This window comes from Sardina pilchardus, chromosome 2 (assembly GCF_963854185.1).
Source record: "Sardina pilchardus chromosome 2, fSarPil1.1, whole genome shotgun sequence".
NCBI lineage: Eukaryota > Metazoa > Chordata > Actinopteri > Clupeiformes > Clupeidae > Sardina > Sardina pilchardus.
The window spans coordinates 40,518,135-40,534,936 of record NC_084995.1 but is presented as its reverse complement, the minus strand read 5'-3'; positions in this window follow the sequence as shown (position 1 = coordinate 40,534,936).

Here is a 16,802-nt window from a genome sequence, read left to right as displayed (position 1 = left end):
GGTAAGTGATGAAACAAGAGCAAGCCTTGCACCGCCAACTAACGGAGATAATGAGACGTCTGTGAGCCTTCTCATGGCCAGATATGTCAGCAGCTGGGAACCCAGAGCCTAGAAAAGGTATACGGCCTTTCAGTGCAGAGGCTTCCATTCTCTCACCCAGAGCTATAAATGGAGGCTCATTTCACATGGTGCATGGTGGCAGGGGGAAATATATCGAGAATGAAATGAACAAAGACACCACACTGATTACTTATAACTTCCTCCCTGTCATAAACACGATAATATCACTGGACAAGGGATTGCAACCTTAAAAACATGGTACCACCGAGGAGCACTGGTTTAGTACATTCAATGTTATTAGAAGTAATGGCACAGTGGCACTGGTACTGGCCAAGTCGATACAGTGCTCTCCAGCAAGTGCTGATCTGCCTATTGAGATGACAGTGGTGTCAGTCAATTGCACACACTAAAAGGGTGCATGTGAGCATGACAGGCCATGAAACTTTCCAATGTGAATCAATGAGTAACCTTATCATTTTATAGCAGTATGATTGCCTTGAATGGTATTCATTTCTTTCCTCTAAATACATGCAGTTTTAAAACAAACAGACATCAAGTGTGAGGCATCTGCAGTCACTCTCTTTCTCTCTTTCTTTCTTTCTTTCTTTCTCTCTCTCTCTCTTTATCTCTCTCTCTCTGTATTGGTCTGTCTACATGTCTTCTGACAGAATTTGCATTTAAATGAGTGTGCTCTGTCCAGTGAACCTGACAGAAACGATAACCATGAGGCAAATCATGTGTATGACCCATATGTCCTGACACACGTGTCTATGAATATGATTTCACAATAGATAAATAGAGAGATAGAAGTTGGATTTGGAATGCATGACATCCTACTCAAATTGTGGAAAGTTGGAAACCGGTATTTATTGCAGTTAGTTGGAATTAATATAGTTTGTTTTCACAGTGTTTGAAGCATTTTTAAAGCCATTATGTTTATGCGGCAATCTTACATTATCACTGTGTTATGGCATTACTCAGCAAATGAAATAGTATCCAGATGGCAATATACAGTGGTAATGTTACAGTTTCGAAGAAAAATGTCAATAGTTTATGTAATTCCATGTTTTGTGGTATTTTACTGTTGTAGCACCTCAGTTACAACAGGCTCTAATGTGCCGTTTACAGATAAACAACCCCCCCCCAAAATGGTAAATACATGCATTCATATGCAGCAATGTGAGTGTCTGGTATTGTGTACCTCTTCAGGAAAGACTGTTTACATCTGAGGTCCTCAAGGCCAGCAGAAAATTACTCTGATTGACTCGGTGAATGAGGTCTGGTCTTTTGAGAGATCATTTGAGTGTGTTTATTAACTGGTTTAATCATATATTACATCGAGAGAGAGCGAGAGAGAGGCTGGAGGGCCCTGAGGTGATGTTAGTATCAGACAGCAAGGTGCTTTCTCTGGATGGAGAATGGCAATGTTTGCATGTGTGGTCTAGATTAGTTGTGTGCATTGTCTTTTCATTTGTTTTTAAGTCTCATTTTCCAACCAGTGAATATTCTGGTGAAGCAATTTTCAGGGCATCTTAAAACTCAAATCTCTTAAATCTTTTCTTGTAATCCTTCAAATGAAAGTACACATGATTAAGAGCTTTTCTGAATAAATATCCTTTATCTCCTCAATGTGCATTAATAATCATGCCAGATTAAAACCTTGTTCCAGATTAAATTTCTATTGTGAGATCCTCCTTATTTTGTACCCTCTGGCTCTTGTCTTGGACCCGGAACTTCTTCATATGAGAGGCAGTGGCATAGAACATCAGGATAAAGCCAAAATCTTACATCTGTATTCTCAGTGTTGATGTGTAAAAATGATCCCATTTCGCCTGTACTCTGTTAAATGTATGGCCTCAATCTAAAATCCACAAGAGGTTAGCCACAACTGTAAAACATCTCCTACTATGATTTCATGACCTCTCAGACTTTATTTGGAGCTAGGTGATCCTGAAAGTTTATTTCATCATACCATTCTGATTCATCCTCCCAACCAGTCTGTTTGAAAACCATGGCTATGTTTTTTTTTCAGCAGCAATAACAGCATAAAGAATTGTCAGCTGGATGTATTATTCATTCAGATCTTTGCGTTTTCACACAGGCCTCCACTGGCCTTGTGAACCAGTGCCTTCTGTGTGACTGAGTGACCGACCTCAGGAGTGTACAGTGCCTTCTATAGTATTGATTCATTCAGCCTGGCCTTTTGACACCGTTGTGGATCATAGCTGGCAGAATCACTGCACATTTATTTGTATGTCGCTTTGGACAAAGGCGTCTGCTAAATAACCATAGCCATAGCCATAGCCATATTATTCCAGAGTGATTATGAACCAAAGCACCCAGGCTCCCTGTTGACAATCCAAGTATTGACTGAGGGGTAAGGAGCTGGAACGGTTTACACCAGCATACACGGATGAAATGAGTTGGCTTTGGAGGGAGCAGGGAGAGAGAGAGAGAGAGAGAGAGAAAGAGAGAGAGAGAGAGAGTAATAGAGTCTAAGCTGCAGTCTTATCTCTGTGGCGATGACTCGCTTTGACTGACAACTCAAATAGATGTCTCGTGTCACAGGGTGCAAGTTTTTTCTTTCTATCTTTCTGAACATTTGCGGGAAACACAAAAGGATTCGATCAGAGAAGGAGACGTATGTTTAGCCACCAAGGTCTAGTGTGTCACATGCAGCGACATTAATTTCCTGCTGTCCATGAAATGTGCGCTGTTCATCTGGGATTGCTATGAAAATGAACTGTATAGGGAAAAGCTGAAATGATAGAGTGGTATTGTGATCTGTGAAGGTCGAGGCACAGAGAGAAGCAGAAGCAGAAAACAACAGCTCAAGAGAAACGAGGCTCGAGTGTGGGGTGTGGTCAGTCATGTCAAAGTCCACTAGTCCAATGAGTTGAGTATTTGTCTCTGGACAAAATACTGGACAAAATTCTGCTCATGATTTAGCTAAAGCATTAAGCTTGTATCTTACCCAGCTTCTTCATCATAGTCCTGTATTGTTTGGCAGAAATTACTTGATGGTTTGATAACATGACTGACAGCTTCACTTACATGTAAATTGGATATTACTGGGCAATTCTCCATAACAACACATCTCTTTGACAAAAGGGGGTCTTTAGTCACCAAGCCATCACAACACATCCTGTGCACCATATAAGTTTGTTTATATTCTTCGGCCAAAAGATACACAGTGTGGATAAGATTGTTTTGAAAACCTCATGCACCTATCAAAAAACATCGATTCAGAAATTATGCTGAATATTGTTGACAAGCCCGAGCATTTGAAGTAATCATTTTCATCCATTGTTTGGCCACACAATATAAAACAAATTGACAGGGTCTCCTTTTAAAATGTGACTTTGCTGAAATGTTGCCTGGCTATTCCAATCACCAACCTGTGCCTCTGAATGCACTTCAATTGTCCCTCTGGTTCAAACAACAAATTGAGTGTTTTGTTTATCTTTCACAAGAGTGGCTTAATATTTGATGATGCATTTCAAGTATTTTGCTCAAAACAGAGTAAATTTGCTAGTTCATGTTTCCACAGACTTTACACGGCTTCAGAGAGAATCTCATGAATTAAACATTAGAAGCAGTTGTTTTGATAACTTTGTTATGCTACCTTTTGTCTTTGAAATGTTACTTGTCAATGATTTCATCTAAAACCTTTGAGGACATCCCTTGTATTTTTTTTGTTTATCATACAGTATTGTTTCATTGGAGAGGTCTGATATCTCACTGATACAAAACCATGACTCTCTATATTGCACAATACTAATCATTTTAGCACAGGACTTATTCTACTATAATCCATATTCAAGAAGGATATGGTTTAAGAATTCAAATGTTTCATCATATGATGGATATAATGTATTTTTTGCAGACTTTTGCCGCATCTATGCATATGTTTATTTGAACTCACAGCTTCCTGAAATGATAGATGAATTTGAATACTGTAGCGTTTCACCCTCTTTGAATAAATGAGTCTGACTCAAAACAGTTGATATGAGAAAGGGAACAGGTGGAATAAGGTGACATTTAATGTTTTTTGAGGTCTGATAGAGCATAAAATAGACCCACAATAATGAAGGAATTTTATACATCTTCTCTCTTGAAAAATACTTGTCTTAATTTTAGCCTATTCAAATACACAGTACACACATACCGTCTTGTATCTTCCTCATTAACAGAAATAGATGTCATTTATTTTTGTAATAAACACGCTGTCCCCCTGTAGCAGATTACATATATCAATGCAGCATAAACTGTAAAATAAATCCAAGCCAAGATCCCAAAACCTTTCATACATTCACCATAGTGGCTATATGGACTCTCAGAGCAACGCACAAGAGCTCTGCAGCACAGCTTTTGAAAAGTATCAGACATTCACTGCCAGTGAACTTGCAATAAGTCAGTTCATGGTGGCAGAATTACAGTATGTTTTCAACTCCACTTTGAACACAGTCCCACTCCGTTGCCGGTCATGTTGGTCCAGGCAGTGATCGCCATTGAGAAATGCTGGGTCTTACATCTCATTTAGAACACAATTACTGTATTGATTTGCCTGCTCAGACATCTCTCCTGGGAGCGTGTGCCAAGGTTGGAGTTCACCCTAAAACAATACCTCTGATTGTAATAAGAAAGCTGGAGGCTCTCGTCCACGGGCAATACCGAGGTCAGGGGCGTCACTTGAAATGTTGGGCACCTTGAAATGCTAGGAGGGTTCTTCTGAGCCCTTCCACCCAAAGAAAAAAATGGAAAAATTAACCTTTAAAATTATGAATTCTATATTTCATACATGATTATAGCATAAATCTTGACCAAGGGGCCTACAGTACATACATACTCTGACATGTACAAGTCTCTCTTCCCTAAACTGGAGGTTCTGAAATATAAAGGGTATCATGATCATGATTTTACCAACAATCTACCAACAACCACACATGGAATTTAATAAGCTGTCACTTCATTACATTTACAGCGTTCATCACCGCCCGTCCCCGCCCCTTGTACAACGCCAATTGCACGTGCAGAGCTGAACCACAAGCGCAGTTGAATATTGCAACATTACTGTAAAAAGAATCAAAGTTTAGCGATCATACATGATACAAAGAGATGTCAACGAGCAGCGACAGACAGAGTAGGCCTATAGTAGTTCTAATCCACTTTAAAAAAATATTTCAACTATTTACGGCACAGACTGTAGACTAGGGATATTACTTAATACCTACACTGTAGGTGACCATATGGCTCGGTCCTGCACACCACCAAGATGTGACTAGTGCTTGAGATTTTTCGCTACTAATCCTTGGCCAAACTCTTCATAAGCCGAATTTGTTCAATAGCTGTATATCTTTTGTAGCAGCATGAGATACAATTACACATTTGGACTATTGCCATTTTCACAAAGGCTCAGTGTTGTCATAACCCTCAAACGTGTTCTTCTTGTTCAGACTGCTGGTGTAGGCCTAGCCTACATACAAATAAAGAATCAAGAACTCATTTCCACATTTTTTACCAAGAGGATTCCCTACACTGGCCTCCCATAAATATGTCCTGCTCATCTCTTTAGTTCATCGAACCCCGGCAGATCCTACATTATTCCCTATTCATATAACACATTCCTTTGAATTTGATGATGCTCGAATAAGGGCGATAATGAATGCACAGTTGACCTCTGGGCATCAGAAATTACACCGCACCTGTTTTACACACCTTCATTATCTTTCACCGTCAGTGTCTCTTATGTGTTTGCTACAGCACACTTCAAATACGGTTTGCCCAAAGTCAACTTCCTGTCCTGGATTAACATGCAGCTACATTGCTATTGTTGATGATAGTTATCATGCTGATGGTGGAGGAGAAAGATCAAGGACTGATTTTTGAGTTGAGGAAAGGCCTTTGATTATACAGCAGAGCTGCTGTCAATGGATGTTGTTGACATTTTCTCCAGCACAGATCTATAATGAAAGGGCTCTCTCTCTCTCTCTCTCTCTCTCTCTCTCTCTCTCTCTCTCTCTCTCTCTCTCTCTCTCTCTCTCTCTCTCTCTATATATATATATGTGTATGTGTTTGGGGGTGGGCCAAGTGCACTTGTGATTGACACGAGTGATGGATGCAATCTAAATGCACTCTGGCATATGTCACTGCCATATAATTAAGTTCTGTATTACATTCTGACCCGTAAAATTATGTTATCATCTTCCATACCTCCTGATTAAACATGAAAGAATAAAAACTAATATCCACTTTAAGCTCCTCGATGACAAATCTAATCATGCAGACAGAGATTTTCTTGATATTAAAATATAACATTGTTGAAGTTTGGGTAAACATTATGGAAATGGATTGATTCTATTTGCCATTGTGCTGATAAAGGAACACATTTGTTGTCACAATGTTTAAATGATGAATTACTCAGCATTAAGGAATTGCACCGTAAAAGTGTAGCCTGAATTTTTCACTATGATTAAACCGCTCAGGGAAGTGATGATGTTTTTTTTTTCTAATCTTTGAAATGTAAGAACTCGCCCATTTGTCTATTTTTAATGTATTGGGTACCCATTTAGTACTGAGGGGTCCCAAATGTGTCTTAAACATTTGGGCACACTCCTTACCATGTCAACATTACATGGTGCAATACCAAGCATTCTGAATGTGCTTTAGAAATGTCAGAGACTCCATTCTTCTTATTGTAAGCAAGTGTGCCATTAAAATGAATTTGAAGCGGTTATGTAAGGGTAAAACAACTTGACTTTGTTGCTTTAAGGGCACCCGGGAGAGAGGCTTAGCCTTACACACACCATAGTTTTGTACAGCCCTTTATTACAGAAGTGTAACAGACACTACTTTTGCATTTACACCACTTCCCTGACCTAGACCTCTCTAGACCTCTTCTTTTCCCACAAGTTGCTGGAGTTTCCTGGCACACTCCCCCAACAGAGCTCCAGTTGATTCATGACACGGAGTATGCTCCTCTGCAGATTAATTTAACAGGCACTAATTATTGCAAATGGTCCTCATTAGTGTTCCCACACATTAGTGTCAGAGAAGTCAGGGAGAGAGAGATGGATCCGGCTCGGCCCACAGTCTTCCTCACTGCGCTTGGCCTCTGTCTTCCAGGATACTGTCGGCCCATGGCACGGCATGCACGCACGCACGCACGCACACACGCATGCACGCACGCAGGCACGGGAGAGGGAAACGAGAGGGGGTCGAACGCCAGGCAGGGAAGCAGTAGCACAAAGGCCAGTGCAGCTTTTATTGTGCTGAAGGAAAGCTTGGGGCCGAGCCCAAATGGCAGGTAGTAGGAGGCCTTAATGAGGCTGGGTCTCCCACTGGTGTGTGAATGGCAGAAATGGAGGTTGAGCAGCCCACGCTGAGACAGATATGTATGGACATGACCCCCCCCCCCCCATCCACACTCCATCCCCCTTCACCCATATGCATGCAGACCAGGAGATTGTCCACCGAGGACACCACCAACACAAACACATGACTACCGCTGCATATGAATGATGCACATTACTGATGGACTTCAAATGCCTAGACTTCTTAAACAATTCAATCCTGCAGCCGCGAAGGCGTTTCCCCTGTGAGTGGGGGAGTGCTGCTTCACAAAATGGGCTGCATTAATGACTTCGGCGATCACAGTACCCTTCACAAAAAGAGAGAGAGAGAGAGAGAGAGAGAGAGAAAGAGAGAGGGAGAGGGGGAGGGAAAGAAAAGGAGGAGAGAGAGAGAGAGGAAAAGGGAGTGGGAGAACAATCACATCTGATTTAGAATGTATCCCAGCGGAAATCATACGTGACAAATAGGATTACGCTGCTTTTGACATGCACTTTCTTTTTTTCTATATTAATTACTAGAGGTAATAACTCATTGGCAGGGCAGATGTGTGGGCATCATGCAGACAGGTGATTACATACACACAAAAGTTTGCGCGCGTGCACACACACACACACACACGCATGCACGCACGCACGCACGCACGCACGCACGCACGCACACACACACACACAGGGATCTGGTGTTTGTGCTACAAATGAATCTGTCCAATAAAGACATGTCAACTGACATGGATACTCTTCATCTCTCCTGAAAGGTACTCAACATAAACAACTCTGAATGGTTGCTTGCACAGACATCGCTGGGATCTCTGGTATGTAACTAATACCAATTTCATCTGTGCAGACAGGTGAAATGTCATTGAGGCTCGAGAACATGTATTTCTATAGCACAGATATACAATGTACACATTACAGCATAAACATGACAAATACTTCTGCCATACAACAGCTGTTTTTCGCTAGGTGTACAGTATGTCCAGTATCAGCGAAGGAGTGTCGCTCCTAAGCGCAGTCTCGTTATCTTGGTAGACCCTCCAACATCTCTGGAGGAATTCAGGGACACAGATCCTGACAAATGACTCCACCTTTGTAGCGACATAGAGGATGATATTTTTGGTTAGTGAGGAACAGAGTTCATTTTGGCTAACCAGCAACAGCTACCTTAGTTCTACAGCTGAAGATTGGTCAGGTGTGAAGAAGTTAGGCCTACAGTACATTATTACATATTATTCATGATTAACACAAAGGCAGATAAATAAAATGACCAACATGTACAACTGAAATTGACTTGTATTAATTGTAAAATACTGAAAAGTTTAATTCATTTAATGTAATTAATTGACAAAAAAATATCAAATGAATGGCATCAACCTCACTGCTACCGTATATCAATCCTAAAAGTTAAGGTCATTCACTCACAGTTTCATAATATCTGTTCATTAATATCAAGTACTGAACGGCGCCCACACACTTCCCAGCTTCCTGAACACCATTGTTAAGACAAGCGTACAGCTGCTCATTTCCTCCTGGGCGGTCAGTAAGGGCTATCAGGCCATGTCATCAGAGCCAAGGACCCCACCATCGCTCCACAGCAGGTGCCATTCATAATGCATGGAGCTGGCGAGCAGATCTGCAATTACACCTTCTGCACTCGCACCCACAGTCTCTGTTGCACAATTATGCGACAGCCTTACGGAAGTGAGGAACAGGCCACAGCTGGGCGATGGTATTTAAAAGGATCAATATAATGAAATATCCCTGACGACGATAATGGCCAATGTTGCTGAACTTAATTGCTTCCTTCATGGGCAAGTCTTGCCACTCAGCAGCCATCTTGGCAACTCCTCTGTGCAGCTATTTCAGGCAGACAAGATCAGGGAAGATTAAGGCAGTGGTGACTTGGTGTTGACATCCTCACTGCTGCTGTACATTTCACATTGACACTGTTGCTGGGGTGACAGTGGAAATAACCAGAGTTTTCATGTGATGCAAAACGTCATTTAAATGCCATATCCAATAATGGGATTGGATATATATCAGGACAAGACTTCCCGTTACAAATGCACCATATTTGGAATTATGGATTCCCATTCCCATTCATCTTCCTGTAACGATCGGTGTCTTTCTTAATAACATATATGGCTTAAGCTATAGCTTATAGAGTTTTGCATATAGCAGCCTCTTCAGTAGCCCAATGAAGGGCCCTCTTTGATGCACAGAGCATCTTTCAAAATACTTGCTTGGAGCGTCTGTCCTCTGAGTTTTCCGCGCGCCCCTTGCGAGCGGTCATTTCTCATTGGCCTCACATCATCTACCAGAGACTCACTCTGCATCCCTTCAGCCTTCAGCCAGGGCAAACACACCGCTGGGATTCGCTGGGGGTTAAACTGGGCCGCCCATCAACCCCCCGCCCCACACACACACACACACACACACACACACACACACACACACAGCCCCTGCATCAGAATGCTGACTGCATTATTAAGTATGACTGCGATCTGAACAGACAGCTGGATATTCAGAGATGCTGCCTCCTGCCGTGATGTGCTCCTCCAGGCTGGGGAGTTTACACAGAGCAAGGTCCTCGCCACTATTCTTCAGCCTGTCAAATAAGTATCCGATTTTGAATGGGGGATGCTGGGCAGGGAGCGCCGATATGAATTCATATGGTTGTGGGCTTTGGAGGGAATAGGAGACTTCGTTGAAATGGATATAAGAGGATTAATTCCTCTGATTCTTTCTTGTCTTCCTCATTATGGAGCCAAACCCCCCCCAATCAGGTCCCCTCTGGGCTTGTCCCATATCAAGGTGCTAATTTGGAGCCACAAGTAACAGAGTAATTTATGAGACGTTACAAGCCTGTGGGGATACATGCCAAGAGGAGCTTTAATCAGGTTTAGTCTAACTAGGGTACGGATTTCTCTGCAGTCATTTCTACAGTGACTAAGTGCAAAATGCTTTTTTCCCCCCTCACTAAAACCATTACATGCAAGCATTGGACATGCCACACCAGATTCAGCCAAAATATCTTGGTGGTGTGTGAATATGGTGATGGTGCATTACCCGTAATTTCCCGACTATTAGCCGCAGCTTATACATTGATTTTGCATAATTTCCTCAGCTATGAGGTTAATACACGGGGACAGTTAATATGGTATCAATATGGTTTTGTTTATTTTAACTGCCATAAAACACTGTCCTGCGGCTTATACACAATGCGGCTTATATGCAGGAAATTACTGTAACTGACTACTCATAACACGTTTTCTTATAGGGGGAAAAAAACAGGCCCATGTCAGTTATTCACCTCAGCGGGTCTATCATATTTGTGGCACAAGTGCAGTTAGTGGCATTGCACTTGGGAGGCAGGACAAATAAATGGCCCAGCGTGCAGTGAGGAGAGCCCATGGCAGCAGCGGTCCACAGGGAGAAGCGAGCCGAGCGCGGTGGCCGTGGTCTACGAGGAGCGGCCGGGCCGCAGACTGACAAGCCAGGGAGATTAGTCACCGAGCCCGGAGACGAACGACAACACACAGAATTCACCGTAATTATTTTCTGGCTGGAAATGTAATAAGCCCAGCGCTCCGAGCACCACGTCTCAAATATACCCGAGTGGAGAGGAAAATAGGACAAGCTGGCGAAAATAGTAAACTTTTCTTTCTCTTTTTTTTTTTGTCAGGAGGGTTGTTCCAGCAGATGCGTGTGCTTGCTCACTCTGATAGGAGTTGCGGGGTACATGTGTATCTGTCACACCACCACGGATATCCGCTAATGCTCTTCGGGGCCGAGTCGAGCATACAGCAGACAGACAACTCGATCGCAACACTGCGCTGTGGGCCTTGGAGATGCTCGGCATCACTTCTGAGGGAGGGTTCTCTTTTTCTCTAGTTATGACTAGAATATGGTTGTAGTGATGTTTCATTTAGGAATGTGTATGATATTATTCACTCATATTTTTTACCTGCTTTGAGACCAAAGTGTGCTTTTTAATGATTGACTGTCAGAACATTACTGTCAGGGCAACTGTGAAGAACATGAAGAGTTTGAAAAAAAATCAATACTCTGGAGACAATCAATGTAAACCAACAGCCATATCCATAACAGCTGTTTGCAAATTGTCCATAAATATGTTTGCAACATAGTAAACAAAGTAAAGTTATTGTTTCATTTTGTCTAGTGGTGTTAAACACAATGGGGCAGATGTACTAACGCTTTTGCGCCCACTTCAGGCGTATTTGTTTCGCAACGTGCACATAGAAAGATGGCGAGGTATATCAACATGCCGCAATGAGGTGAAGGCGCAGACTGCCTGTCGTTGGAGCTGAAAATGGCAAATTGCGCTTTTCCGTCTCATGCATATGGATTTATGGGAGTGTCAGCTGATAGTAGGAGGTTCGTGTAAAAAGATGGGAGGAGAAGCGTTAAATGCGCCTAATTATGTATTCCCCTGTATGTACTAAAACTGCCCATGAAAGCGCACGTCTATTTTGCGCCTAAATATTTCCGCCTTGTAAAAGCAGGTGTTAAATGCGATTTGCTGTTAAATGCATCTATAAGAGAATCATTCAAATACAACAAAATCGCTAATTAGACCACCAGTTTTGCGTCTTTGTACTACATCAAAAGCAACCTTAACTTTCGGTGGCTTTTCGAATGTTTACTTTCACTTTCACGCCATCCGCTTAAACTTTCCTACTTGATAGATTTGATAAATCTTCCATAGCCTACGTGCACAAGTAAGCCTAGTTTGAGTAGAACTACTACTCTAAATTATCTTCCTGCTTGTTGACATTAGGCCTATGCATTGTATTATGTCATGATCGCTAAACGTCGGATTCCTTTTAATGTAGTCATCAGTTAACTTCATTCAACTGCGCTTCTGATTGACGTGTCGTTCAGTTGTTGTCCTTCGCAAACTGCGTTAGGGGGCGGAGAACGGCGCAGATTACCCAACGAATTTCAGGATTGGTAAATAGGACGTAAACTGAAGTATGATAGCGTGTGCTTTCTGCGTGTTGGCCTTGGCGCAAAAAAACGTTACGATCGCTATTCTTAGTACATCAGGGCCAATGTGTTTCCAACAGTAGCTAAGCAATGTCTCGTCTCTAGTCTCAATTGACTATAACAAGTAGTTCTACTCACTAAATAAATGACCGTATTCTCTTTGCACATAAATGAATGTGAAGCAGTCAGAACATTAGTGGGATAATGTCCTTCAAGATATTCCAATGTATGAAAATATCAAACTTGGCAGAGGATACTCTTTGTATAACCTCTGCCTCACTCAATATTTGTATATATTTCAACACCTCAGCAGTTGCTATCACTTATACATATTTGCTGGGGATTTGGCCATGTCCTTATATGTAAGAGTCAAAGAGAAAAAGGCCTTCTGAATCTGTCTCAGGTTTGTTCATATATCATATATAATATCTTTCATTATATATTGTACCAGAAGTGAAGAGATACACTCTGTCAATCCTAGTGAAAGACATAATTGTGTCTCATGGGGATGGGACATAGGTTTCAAAAGACGTAGATAGAACATGGAAATCACAATACTATAGTCAGTTTGTCCTGAACTTGGAATGATATTAGCCAATTCCATTGTGAGACTGATTACTGGCTTGTGAAGGTCGCCGAGCTGAAACTTGGCTTGTGTCAGCATGGTCAATGAAACATGCCAGACTGACGAGAAAATGTATTCTTCTTTAATGGCTCTCACTGTCAGTGGCTCTGCACATGTGGACATGCTTGTCATGGGTGGAGTGAAGCTCCCCCTCACCATCCACAAAGACCAACTAGCCGGTTTCCAGGACGAACTTAAGGAATTTCTGAGTAGACCCCAAAGGGAGAGGGAGAGAGTGAAAGCTCACGTGGACACAATCACCATGCTCAATGAGATGGACATTTTTACACCTGCACTGAACGTTGAACCGTTTCCGGTGGGACATCTGCTGCTCGTCCGGATGCTCCTTTTTCAGCCAGGTGTTGGAGAGATGTGTTGCTCATTACGCGGCTGCTCCCCCTCCTGTGCTCTCGTCTGGGGGAAGGACTGGATTCCCTCATGGCTCCCTGGAGCCTCATTAGTGGGAGAGAAAATGAGAGCCCCGGGTTCTCCCCACTCACCCGCATCAGTGGGCTCCCGAGGACAGGCGATGCCAGTCTCCACAGAGCGCCGCGCTGTGAACCGTCACGCACAGGGAATGTGGCACACGCCGTACCAGACCTAAAGGCTCCTTCCCACAGGAATGCCCATTCTCCAAGTAGTGGGACTATTGCTATAAATACTTCTGCAAGTTTTTTTTCTGACGCGAGTCTTTTGTCAAAGTTAAAGGCACATTCCTTTCATTAGGTCCGTCCGACTGGTCTTCCTTGAAGAGTTCATAGAATTCAAAACTGTGTTTACCTTTGCGTAGTTGAATTTTATTGACAGGTATGAACATACAGTGAACCTAAAAAATCCCATTTGTCGCCTCACAAATCACCTGCAATGGCCACTGTAAAACAACCCAATTTTAACAAAGCTTTGATTGGCACTTTGGATACACCCCCAAAATGTATCTACACCAGCCCATACAGTTCAGCTGCACTAATTATGAAGAAGGAAATGCCGAACGTTTATCAGCAAGAGTAAAAATGGCTGCCCACAGGTGCTAATGCCTCACTTTCCATACCCTTCCCAAACAACTGAGCTGTCTACAGGCATGGGCAATGTTTATATATAACAGGATCCTGCAAGACTTCAACCGTCAAATGACCGTTTGCCCTAACTATTTCTCCCCAGACTGGACCATATCGAGCGTTGCTCAGTGGCTGACAGAGACGTGTAACCCCAACACTAAGGAGGTCAAGCCTAATCAGACGTTCATGCAGCAGATCTGTTGCAAACACAACTGACGCAGAAAGAGAGTTAAGCTTGCGTCACTTGGGTCGGCTCTTCCTCAATATCTGATTTCTTTTCTTTTTCTGAGGCTCAAACAAATATGGCTCAAGAGTTATGGGCTCCGTGGGTCTATCATTCAAGTAAACAGGCTCTGGTAGCATGAAGTTATGTTCATGGGCGTAAAAAAATATGGGGGAATAGAGGGTTGCCAATCAGAGTAAAGCTCGCTTAATTATTCATTTGGAAGCCAAAAAGGCATGAAGGGCGTTTTATATCTGCTAAAATGGGACATCTTATTCCCCAGACTAATTATAGGTCTGTCAATGGGCCTATGAAATAATATCTGAGCTTTTTTTTTGACAGACCAAAGTTACACACCTTCTATGTTAATATCAAAGAACAAGATTAAATACTCGGTTCATCCGTTCTATGGCACCTTTGATATTCAACTTATAATATTTTCCTGCTTTACACTTGTCAGTACCTTGTGCTGATGTAGACATTACCATTCTCATTACCCCAAGCCCCAAGGTCAATGTCAAAAAGCCTTTTCTCAACCCAGACTCAGAATCCTGGAGGAAATACGGAGTACTGGGACCATTTTGCCTGATAATTGATTTATAGATTATTCACAACATGCTTCAAGTCAAGTGAATTATTAAGTACAAACGAGTCCTTCCTGACTAAGCAATGACTAGATTGGAAATGACAAGCACACTGCACTGAGTCAGGCCCATTGCTATGGATTCCTTTACTGATGAGAAGATGCAGATGGGCCGTCTTTTCTGGACATCTCAATGTCTGTGTACTTTGTGAAATTTCCATTGCTGAAAGGGCAAGGCCTAGGACAGTTCCCTCTGGACCAGTGCACAGACCCACGCCATCGCACACAGACTTCAAATACATTTTCCGCTCATTTTCCTTGCCTTCCATTCTGAGTTTCTAGTACAAAGGCCAAGAACACTGTATGGTGTAGCAGCATATCAATTATTCAGACATCTGAAATGGCAATCTGTTCTGTTAATGACTCCCCATTCAGCTGGCCTTGCGAGTGCAGGGACGCACAAGTGATTCAAGGACAAAACAGGTGAATGCTTCATATCACAGTACAAATTTGTACCCTGTTTAATTGCACAGAACGGCTGTATGATTTGACTATTTTACTCTCTAGACTATACTGATAGACCAACAATGTTGGCTACTTGCCCTACAACATTCTCAGTGGTAGACTGTAACATCCAGATCACCTTGGCAACAAGTGCGCGCAAATACTGGTGAGAGCTCCATGCAACCTTGGACAGTGAGTTGCTGAATCGTGAAGTTGAAGACCTTGAGGTGTGTTGTGTGTGTGTCCTTGTATAGTGTGCCCTCGTCTCTCTGTGTAATGCAGAGCCTTCTCCTGCGATAGGATAAGACAGGCACTGAGTGAGGACCCCTTTTTTCTTCCTGGTGGGCCACAGGTCTGTCTAGGAACAAAGGAAGACAAGAAACTGCATCGGTGGTCAGAGTAGTTAATTGGAGCTGAAAATGGATTTCACCGTTAGTCATAAAAGGACGTTTTAAAATGGTCATTGGCTGTGTTCTTGCTTCGTGTTTTTTCCCTCCTGAGTAACTGAGTTTTTTTCAACAACAACAACAACAACAACTGAGCAGCAGAAAACACTGGTGGGCAACGTTTAAAGTTGGAAGATTTCAAAATAAATAAATAAATAAATACGACATACTGTATAAAGATATATCGTTTTTTTAGTGTATTCAAACTCAATTCAGTTGTATTTATTGTATTGCACTTAACTTTACAAAACCCAGAGCTAGACACTTATTAGATAGACAAAAATAAAATCACTATTCTATGCTTTGGAGGTTTGAGCTATACACTATTTTACATTACATTTAAAAAAAAACGAATCCAGCTCATTTTTGATATTTCAGTCTTCTTCAATGTTTATACATTATGAACATTTTGACTGAATATAACTTTGGAACACAATCGCAACCCATGAGCAGTGTGGGTCAACCTGCTTAAAGGCAATCATTCTTACGTGTCATTTTAATCACGAGCCATCAAGCGACTGAGAAAGATGCAGGGTGTGATGTTACAGCTCACCATCTGTGCTTGTAATGAGTGCACAGACAGACAGACACACACACATGCGTGTGTACACATACACACACATCCATACACACTGACAGGGACTACATACACGCATCTGCAAGCACACACCCCCGCACACACACAGTTTGTTGAACACTCCTTGGAGATACAAAAAACAATGTTGCCTGGGGAACTGTTGGTCTGGCTGAGGATGCAATGAAATAAAGGACAAGCAAGGGTGGTGGACTAATGGATAAAGCCATGTAGAATATCAGACCAGCAGAAAAGACCAAGCACACTAATAACACATTCACAACATTCTCTCTCTCACACACAACCCCCCCACACATACACACCCACACACCTCTCACACACACAAACACCCACCCCACACACCTCTCTCTCT